The sequence below is a fragment of the Mobula birostris genome, chromosome 24 (assembly GCF_030028105.1).
Source record: "Mobula birostris isolate sMobBir1 chromosome 24, sMobBir1.hap1, whole genome shotgun sequence".
NCBI lineage: Eukaryota > Metazoa > Chordata > Chondrichthyes > Myliobatiformes > Myliobatidae > Mobula > Mobula birostris.
In genome coordinates, this window is record NC_092393.1 from 9871075 (window position 1) to 9881698 (window position 10624).

Below are 10624 nucleotides of genomic sequence, written 5' to 3' on the forward strand. Positions count from 1 at the left end.
CATGTGGGATATGAACGATTCACACTCCTTGTTAAAACCCTTAGGTTTGAGGTATCATTTTCATTGTTCTCCTACTGGAACAATGCTGCAATACCAAAACTTCCTTGTGTGTTTGAACTTTCACTCTCAGCTTGATCAACTAACTGCACAATGGCACCATCTTACATCACCTAACTGAGCTGCAAAAATTGCTTGATGCAGCTTCAAGAATGTGTCTTCTGGCTGCTGTTGCACAGTCAAAGCTAGCTGCCTGTCTGTACCTCTTTTATCTGAGCCTCGGTGCCCGTGCAAGATGGATCCTGCTGACGAGAGGCTAAACTGCTCTTGCCATCTCTGCTTGGAGCCAAGAATTTTTTGCAGATTTCATGAACTAAGGCAGCTGCTCTTAAAGGAGCAACACTTATACCTGTTCCTAGTTTATACATGAATTCCGTTGGTTCTAAACTTCCTGATCCCAATTTTAATGTATCAAGAAATGAGTATGCATTTGGGTAAGACACATCTGAGATGGTCCCCCTGTACACCTTGGGAGTTGCTTGTAGAGGTGCTCTTTAAGTCATGCAGTGAAGACCTGTTTCTGCATGAGGATGTATTTGTGATTGAAGAATAAGAAAGTTGCATCTAGACATGAGTTGCGTATTACTGTTGCCATTCTATGCATTATCACATTAAATGCGCAGAGGATCCAGAGAAAACATTGTGTTCCAATTCTAGCACAATTTCCATTTAAAGTCAAATTGGAGTTTATTGTCACATGCACAAGTATATAAGTGCAGAGATGCAATGAAAAACTTACTTGCAGCAGCTTCACAAAGCATCAGTTAAGCTCAAGAAAAACATAAATCAAACATAAATTATACACAATTTTTGCAAGATAAAACCACAATTTATAAAAATATCATGTCCATTTTTAGAGCAAATGATCAGTGGTCATGGTATTGCTAAACTAGGGGTTAGCAGGGTTTTGCTAGTTGGCTCAAGAATTGAGTGTTAAAAGTGCAAAGTAAATTTATTATTAAAATACATGTATATCACCATATATTACCCTGAGATTTGTTTTCTTGTGGTCATTCAAAGTAACTACAAAGAAACACAATAGAATCAATGAAAGACTGCACACAGCAAAGACTGACAAATGACCAATGTGTAAAAGAGAACAAATTGTGCAAAAACATACATACATGAATAAACATTGAGAACATGAGTGTGAGTTCTTGAAGTGAGTCTATAGGTTGTGGAATCAGTTCAGTGTTGGGATGACTGAAGTATTCACTCTGGTTCAAGAGTCTGGTGGATGTAGGGTAATAATTGATCCTTTACCTAGTGTTGTGGGGCCTAAGGCTCCTTTAACCACTTCCTGATGGCATCAATGAGAAGAAAGCATGATCTGAATGGTGGGGGCTCTTGATGATGGATGCTGCTTTCCTGCAACAGTACTCCTTGTAGATGTGCTCAATGGTGGGAAGGGACTGGGCTGTATCTTTTAATTTTTATGGACTTTTTTTGTTCATGGGCATTGGTGTTTCCATACCAGGCTATGATGCAACCAGTCAGTGTACCCTCTACCATGCATTAATAGAAGTTTGTCAAAGATAACACGAGACAGAGAAAGGAATAATATTCAGGTTTATGATGTGACAAGATATGACTTGGAATCTGAAAAATTTGGTGCTTGCAAACAACAAAATACAAGTGACACAGAAGGCAGAGTGGGAGGCCATATATCCAGACTTCACAATTGCACAAAGACAGGCAAAATTGTAAGCAGTGTGGATGGAATCAGAAAATTACAAAGAGACATTAATAGATCAAGCATTTGGGCAGAGTGAGTACATTTCAAAGCAGTCAAAATGTGGATATCCATTTAGAACATAGCTCTTTCTAAAGAGTGAAAAATGGAGGGTGATGATCTTGGATGGAAAGGATTATTCTGTAAATTCAGGCTCTTATTGGATATCTGTTGGGCACCTTTTCCAATCATGGCTAATTTTCTCATGATCTTAGCAAACTTTTGATAAAGTAGAGGCACAACCGTGCCTTCTTTGTAACGGACCTTGTATACTGGGCCTAGAACAGATCCTCTGAAATGATAACGCTGAGGAATCAAAGGTGAAAGTTACTGACCTCTGATCCCCTGATGAGGACCGGCTTGTGGACCTTTGGTTTCCTCCTCTTCTAGTCAATAATCAGTTTTCTGGTTTTGCTGACGTTCAATCAGAGGTTATTTTCAGCCAGGTTTTTAGTCTCCCTCCTATATGCTGACTCATCAATACCTTTGATCTGGCCAACAACAGTGGGGTCAACAGCAAACTTAAATATGGCATTGGAGCTGTGCTTAGCCTCAAAGTCATAAGTGTAAAGTGAGTAGAGCAGGCAGCTAAGCACACAGTCTTGTGATGCACCTGTGCTGATGGAAATTGTGGAGGGCTGAGTGAAGAGCCAGTGAAGTGCCATCTGCCATCTAAATTGTTCAGATGGTAGGCAAATTGGAGTAGATCCAAGTCGCTCCTCAGGCATAAGTTGATATATTTTATTACCAACCTCTAAAAGCACTCAAAGGGAAGTAGCTGTTCTTGAACCTGCTGGTGTAGCTTCTGCAACTCCTGCCCAACGGTAGCTGCATAAAAATGGTTGACCCAGATGGTGGTAATCTTTGATGATAGACGTTTCCTTCTTAAGGCAATGCTTCATGCAGATACTACTAATGGTGCACCCATGATGTATTGGGTTGATCCACTCCTCTCTGTAGCTTCTTACATTCCTACACATTTGAATTTCCATACCAGACCATGATGCAACCAGTCAGGGTACTCGCAACAGTTCATCTGTAGAAGTTTGTTAGTGTGTTTGATGACAACCCAAACCTCCTTAACTCCAAAGAAGGTAAAAATGTTGGTTTTCCTTCTATATAATTGTATCTATGTATTGGATCCAAGACAGATCATCCAATATATTAATGCCTAAGAATTTAAAGCTACTGGTTGTCTCTAATGCTTTTCTCCTCCTGCCCCGTGTCGACTGGAATATATTCACTCTCCTTTTCCTTTGTGAAGTCAGCTACCATCTCTTTAGTTTTAATGACATTGAGTGAGAATTCATTGATGTGGCATCAGTCAACCAGGTGCTCCTTCTCACTCCAGTAGGCAAACTCACACAGGAAAATAGGAAGCAGGTACATAAGAAAAGGTTCCATTCAATTCAGTTATTAACCCAGGAATATAAGTTCAAATTCCATTGGGATATTCTCAGAGCTCTTAATAATGTAGCTCAAGATACATTTGACCTGAAAACTTACTACTGTGCGATAATGCTCACATGAGACTCCTGCTGCATAGCAACTTGCCTGATCCCTGAAATAACCTAGAAACTCAATCAGTTGTGTCAATGGTATCTTGAAACTTAAATGCCCAAAATTATGGAGGCTTGAGAATCACAGTCAACCATGGAAGCCACTTCTCATGAGAAAATTAGCCATGATTGGAAAAGGTGCCCAACAGATATCCAATAAGAGCCTAAATTTACAGAATAATCCTTTCCATCCAAGATCATCACCCTCCTTGGAAAAATTTCACATTTTTCACTCTTTAGAAAGAGCTATGTTCTAAATGGATATCCACATTTTGACTGCTTTGAAATGTACTCACTCTGCCCAAATGCTTGATCTATTAATGTCTCTTTGTAATTTTCTGATTCCATCCACACTGCTTACAATTTTGCCTGTCTTTGTGCAATTGTGAAGTCTGGATATATGGCCTCCCACTCTGCCTTCTGTGTCACTTGTATTTTGTTGTTTGCAAGCACCAACTTTTTCAGATTCCAAGTCATATCTTGTCACGTCATAAACCTGCATATTATTCCTTTCTCTGTCTCATGTTACCTGTTAACTAGGTTAATGATCTGCATTTAATTTCATGAGCTCCTATTTTAGCTATGAGTCTCCTGTGAGGGTGTTTATCAAATGTTTCCTTGGAGTCGATATTAATAAAATTCCACTACTTAAGTCACTTTTTCAAATAAAAATTAATTGTTCAACAGACATGACCTATCTGTGTAGATTTTAGTCAACTATAAGTTTCCAAGGTGTACAGTTAAGATTCAAGATTCATTTATTATCAATAATTTATAAATTATACAACCTTGAGATTTGCTTGCTCACAAGTAGCCACAAAGCAAGAAATCTGAAAGAACTCAATTAAAGAAAAGAAAGACTAAAAAACAGACTAACACTCGACATGCATGAGAAAGAAAAAAATACAAATAATGCAAACAATTGAAGCGAATATGAGAGGACACAGGTTTAAGGTGCTTGGAAGTAGGTACAGAGGAGATGTCAGGGGTAAGTTTTTTACGCAGAGAGTGGTGAGTGTGTGGAATGGGCTGCTGGCAATGGTGGTAGAGACAGATACAATAGGGTCTTTTAACAGACTCCCAGATAGGTACATGGAGCTTAGAAAAATAAAGGGCTATAGGTAACCCTAGGTAATTTCTAAAGTACATGTTCAGCACAGCATTATGAGCCGAAGGGCCCATTTTCTATGTTTCTATGTTTCTATGAACAACAACCCTTATTCTAAACCCAGACTGAGTCCTCATATCTGAATCCCAGAGCAGCCGGACTAGGCCAAAAGCCTTGCTTATCTGTTCATCAAATTAGCAGGCATGAAGTACAGCAGCTGGGGCAGTCTTCATAGCCTCAGCACCATGGAGATGACCATCACGAGGATTGAGTAAAATTGGCTCTTGTCCCGACTGAAACCCTGCCTTTTCGGTCTACCTAGGCTGGCATTTAAATTGGCTAAACGACGGAACAGGATGTCTTTGGCATCCTGGAGAGAGGAGTGAAAATCACAGAGAGCAAGCAAAACCGGTTCTTGCCTCTGATCTGGGCCAGCGTTTAAATTGTCTGATCAACATAAAGTAACTCGCACTAGGAGCCGAACACTGGGCCCAGACCACATCGTTCAGCGACTCACCTTCAGGCCCAGGTTCCATCACTCAGCCCAAAGCCACTCCCAAGCTCTTCACATCAGTTTGGCGCCCAGAGTGACCCAGCCTTGCTCCTAGACCAGCATCCAGGCCGGCTGTCCAGCCATCGGAACTACAACTGCAATGATTCTGCAGCTTGGCTCATCCTCCAAACTCGTCTCACCATCACTCACCTCTTTACTGTTTGCATGCAATAATTTAACACAATTTACCACAGAGAACGTATTTTTAGGTGGATTTCTTATCTTTTTGACTACCAAAAGCAGTCAAACACGTTCGGTCGGTAGCAACATCTTAACTGTTATCCTTATTCTTATGAGACAGTCCCTCCTGATCATGACTGAAGAACACACTGTGAGAACTGCAGACTCTTCCACAGGCAGGGAAGGTGGTAATTAACTGCATAAGCAAGTGGGCATTGCAATGGATTGCTCCTTTGACCACTTACACAGGGCCTATGTGCTCCTGATGCATAGCTTCGAAATTCTGAACGCTACAGTTCTTATGAGTCAGTAAACTCTATAGCAGGGGTTCCCAACCTGGGGTCCATGGCTTAAAAAATGTTGGGGACCCCTGCTCTACAATAAATCCCTGAGAGTGAATGTTAACCTGATTTATCTCTTATTCTTCATTTTCTTTTCTTATTTTTCACAAAAACATGAGAGACATGTAGGATTTTCCAATATGAAAGGCAAAAGAAGTTGTTTCAACTGACCCTTGGAAGATTAGGCTTGCAAGGTCTCACCTACTTCTTTCGAAATCTTGGTGTGAAATTACCTGGTCCTGAGGTTATGTTATTTTAGTAGCTCTGAACGTTCTATAATTTTATTGATCTGTTATTTTTTACTTACTTTAATTTTGGTGAGTCTTTATCCCTGATTTGATATTAGGTCCTGTGGTATACTCTGACGATCCTCTTGCTCCACTTTGTAGTCATTTACCATGGGGGTGCCACTTCCTTACTTTCTTAAAAAATGGCACCATTACCAGTTTTTAAGAGTCCTACAATGCTCCAAGCCAAACTCCTTTGTTTAAAGTTCAAAGTAAATTTATTATCAAAGTACCTAAATGTTATTATATAGTACATATAATATTCATTTTCTTACAGTAGAACAAAGAAATACAACAGAATCAATGAAAACTGCACACATAGTCTGACAAACAATAAGCAATGACAAACTGTGCAAATACAAAAAAGCAAATATCAAAAATAAAAAATAAATGAGAAGATAACTAATACTGAGAACTTGAATTATCAAGTCCTTGAAAGCGAGTCCATGGTCCGGTGACATAATCATTCAGAATGGCAGCTTAAATCAACAGCTCCTCTAGAAAAACACATATTTTGCCCCATTAATCCATCAAATATAAGATCTTCCAAAAATATCTGAATTGATAAGAGGGGAAAGAATGGGGAAAAAGAATGGAGATAAAAAAAGCATCACTGCAGAGCTGATGGAAGAGAGAGGTGCAACGTGCGGCTCTCCTACACATGCGCGTGGTGGCGAGGCTGACATGGGGCCTCGTTCAGGCAAATTGGCAAATATGATAAGGATTCTGGAAGAGATAAGGGAAGTCCAAAAAGATATAAAGCAGCAACTCAATGATATAAAGTCAGAGCTCGCCAACGTCAATCAGAAAATACTGGTGGCTGAGACTCAAATTGAGAATTGAGAATTTGCTCGCGTGCAAAACGCGGAACAGGTACTAAGTAAGGAGATAAAAATATTAAATCAACAGGAAAGTAAATGGCTTGACCAGGAGGGAAGGTCGCGACAGAAAAATATCAGGATTTATAATTTTCCCGAAGGAACAGAGGGATTATCGATGATGGGCTTTGTAGAAAAGCTGCTGCAGGAAGCGTTGGAGATTCCCCAGACTATGGAGATTGAAATTGAGAGGGTGCATTGTTCGCTCGTCCTGAAGCTTTCCAGAGACAGAGAAAGTAAACCGCACTCAATTATACTTAAATTCCTTCGATTCAAAAGCAAGGCGGAGAATCTATGAAGGGCCTGGTGTAAGAAGAGGCTTTTTTGGAACAGGAAGTTAATATACTTCGATCATGATTCATATACTTCGATCTGTAGGACCGTGGTCCTACAGAAACAGAAGGAATATTCTGAAGCAAAACAAATATTAAATCAAGAAAATATTAAATTCCAAACCCCCTACCCCACTAAACTGAGGGTATTTTACCAAGAGGGGATGCGACTGTACCAGACGGTGGAAGAGGCGACTACAGACATGAACAACAGAGCATGGTCAAACCAAGGGAAAGTCTGGCTGAGCAGTTATCCCGATCTGCTTGGGAAATAGTAAGAGAACGAAGAAAGCAGGGGACGGGAGCAGGACGAGAGAAGGATATTAGGAAGAGACTGTCAGTTCTCCGAGGGCAGCCCTCACCTCCTCCAGAAGAGCCAGAAGGTTTGGCTATCTTTAAAAGTGCTGATAAACTAAATGGAAGCAAAAATAGACAGTGATATACCTATCTTGATAAATACATATTATAATGTGGATTTTATATTACTCAGTTTTTAAAACTTCATTCATTCATTCATTCCTCTTTCCCCACCTAAATGAGAATATATACATGTGAGGAATACACAGAGAAATCATTTCTGCATAATGGACATAGATTTTTTTACTTACTTTTATAGGTACTGCAGCGGGGGCCCTCAACTCACAGGTAGGAGGGGCTATCCCCCACAGCTAGATGTTTCTTCTAGCTCAACCCAGGGTCATCTAGAGACCCCAGCCTTGGAATCACACCTTCATTACCTTTTTTTATTATTCGCGTTTCTTGGCTCTTATTTGTTCGGGGAGTAGATCGATTAAGTTGTATTCTGCAAATTTCAATGATATACTAACAGATAAATACACATGGCTAAGGACAAAGTAAAATTCATTTCTTTTAATGTCAATGTGCTGTTGAATCCAGTCAAGCACAGTAAAATTCTATCAAAAATGAAAAAAGAACAAGCCCATATAGTATATTTACAGGAAACTCACATAAGTGATAATGAGCATGGAAAATTAAAGAGAATGGGCTTCACTAATTTGTTTTTTTCCTCATATAAATCAGGACATAGAAGAGGGGTTGCTATTCTCATCTCAAGCAAGCTAAATTTTGGAAAAGCATTCGAAATGGGAGATGAGGAGGGCAGATATATTCTGATAAGGGGAAATATAGATGGAAATCCAGTTACTTTATTGAATATATATGCACCCCCAGGAAGTGATATTAGTCTCTTCCAGAAAATTACTAATATTATGGTAACGGAAACAGAAGGTCTCTTGATATGTGGGGGAGACTTAAATTTACAATTACAACCAAAGTTAGACTCTTCCAATAGAAAAACTTATAAACAAAGTCCTTGCATAAGAAAGTTAACACTCTTTTTGAGGATGTTGGTCGAATTGATATATGGAGGGACCTTTTCCCCAACAGAAGGGATTACACTCATTATTCTGCCCCCCATTCCATATATACAAGAATAGACTATTTCATAACATTTGGAAAAGATAGAGACAAAATAGTCACCTGTGGAATTAGAGAAATATCTTTATTGTCATTGTTGTGGAGCAATAGATTGGGACAATAGATGTAAGTGACCATGCACCTATATATTTTATCTGTTGATTTTGACCTGCAACCAAAGAATTCTATTTGGAAACTAAATGCAAGTCTACTCAATGATCCCTCTTTTAAGGAACAAATTAAAAAAAGAAATTGGTCTTTACTTAGAATTCAATGATAATGGAGAGGTTTCACCTCCCATTCTATGGGATACTCAGAAGGCTGTCTTAAGAGGGAAAATTATATCGATATCTTTATATAAGAAAAAATAAGGAATAAAACATTAGAGGAATTACAAAATAAGCTGAAGGAACTAGAAAAAAAAAACAAAAATTGAGTTTGGCACAGGATACACTAGAGGAAACTAAAAAATTAGAAATGAAATTAATAGTTTGGCTACACAAGATATCGGAAAAAATGTAATGTTTCTGAAACAGAGACACTATGAAAGTGGATCTAAATCTATGAAAATACTGGCGTGGAAACTGAAAAAAAAGATAGCAGAAAATACAATTCATAGAATTAGGGATCCAAGAACAAAAGTGATAAAAAATAAGCTCAGTGAAATTCAAGAAGCTTTTGAAATGTTTTACAAAACTCAATATTCCAAAGTTCCAGGGGGAAGCATAGCCCAAATTGATACCTTCCTGAATTCTTTAGTTACCCACTTTAAGCAAAGAACAAAATAAAACAATGACTGCTGACATAACTGAAGCTGAACTAAAACTGCAATTAGTGGCTTAAATTAAGCAAGTCACCAGGATCAGATGGATATACGGCAGAGTGGTATAAAGAGTTTAGAAGTAAGTTAATTCCTGTTTTACTCCTCACACTGAACTGGGCCCTAAAAAGGCGCAAATGCCACCCAGCTGGAAGGAGGCGATAATCTCAGCTATACTAAAAGAAGGCAAGGATAAAATGGAATGTGGGTCATTTAGACCAATATCTGTTCTTAATGTGGATTATAGAATATTTACCTCCATCATGGCCAAATGATTGGAAGATTTTCTACCCACACTGATACATAATGATCAAACAGGTTTTATACAACAACGCCAAACACAAGACAATATATGAAGGACACTTCACATTATGGATCATATAAACAAAATGAAATTGAAGCAATAGTGATAAGCGTGGACGCTGAAAAGGCATTTGATTTGGTTAATTGGAATTTTCTTTACAAAGTGTTACATAGATTTGGTCTACATGACACAATTATTAAAACTATACAGGCACTATATGACAATCCTACTGCCAGGATTAAAATCTATGGATATTTATCTAATAGTTTTACCATAGAAAGGGGCACGAAACAGGGTTGTGCATGGCCACCGCGACTCTTCGCATTATATCTGGAACCATTAGCTCAATATATCAGACAAAATGAAGATATCAGGGGAATTACTATTAAAGGGACAGAGCATAAATTGCCTGTTACACAGATGACATTTTGATCAACTTAATGTTTACCTAAATTGATGCAATCCTTTAAACAATATGGCCAATTATCAGGATACAAGATCAACATAGATAAAACCCAACTACTTTCATATAACTATAGCCCACCAAGAGAAATTTAAAGTAGATATCCTTGGGCATGGCAAACAGAGTCCGTCAAATATTTGGGCATCATCATGCCAAAAGATTTGGCAATATTATCAGAATGCAATTATCGGCCTATATATAAAAAAATTAAGGAAGATATAACAAGGTGGAACCTAATTCCGTTTCTTGGTTCTCAGTTCAAGGATTGAATCTATTAAAATGAATATACTGCCCAGACTACGATATCTCTTTCAGACCCTACCAATAGAGATTAACCAAAATCAATTCAATGAATGGAGCAAGATGCTATCAAGATATATATGGCAAGGTAAAAGGCCTAGGGTCCGTCTCAAAACTTTGCAATTAGCCAAGGAAAAGGGGGGATGGGGCCTACCTTCTTTTAGAGATTATTATTTTGCAGCACAGTTGAGAGCTGTGATATGCTGGTGCAATCCATCATATGATGCTCAATGGAAAAACATTGAGGAGAGGATACTTTCCATCCCCATACAG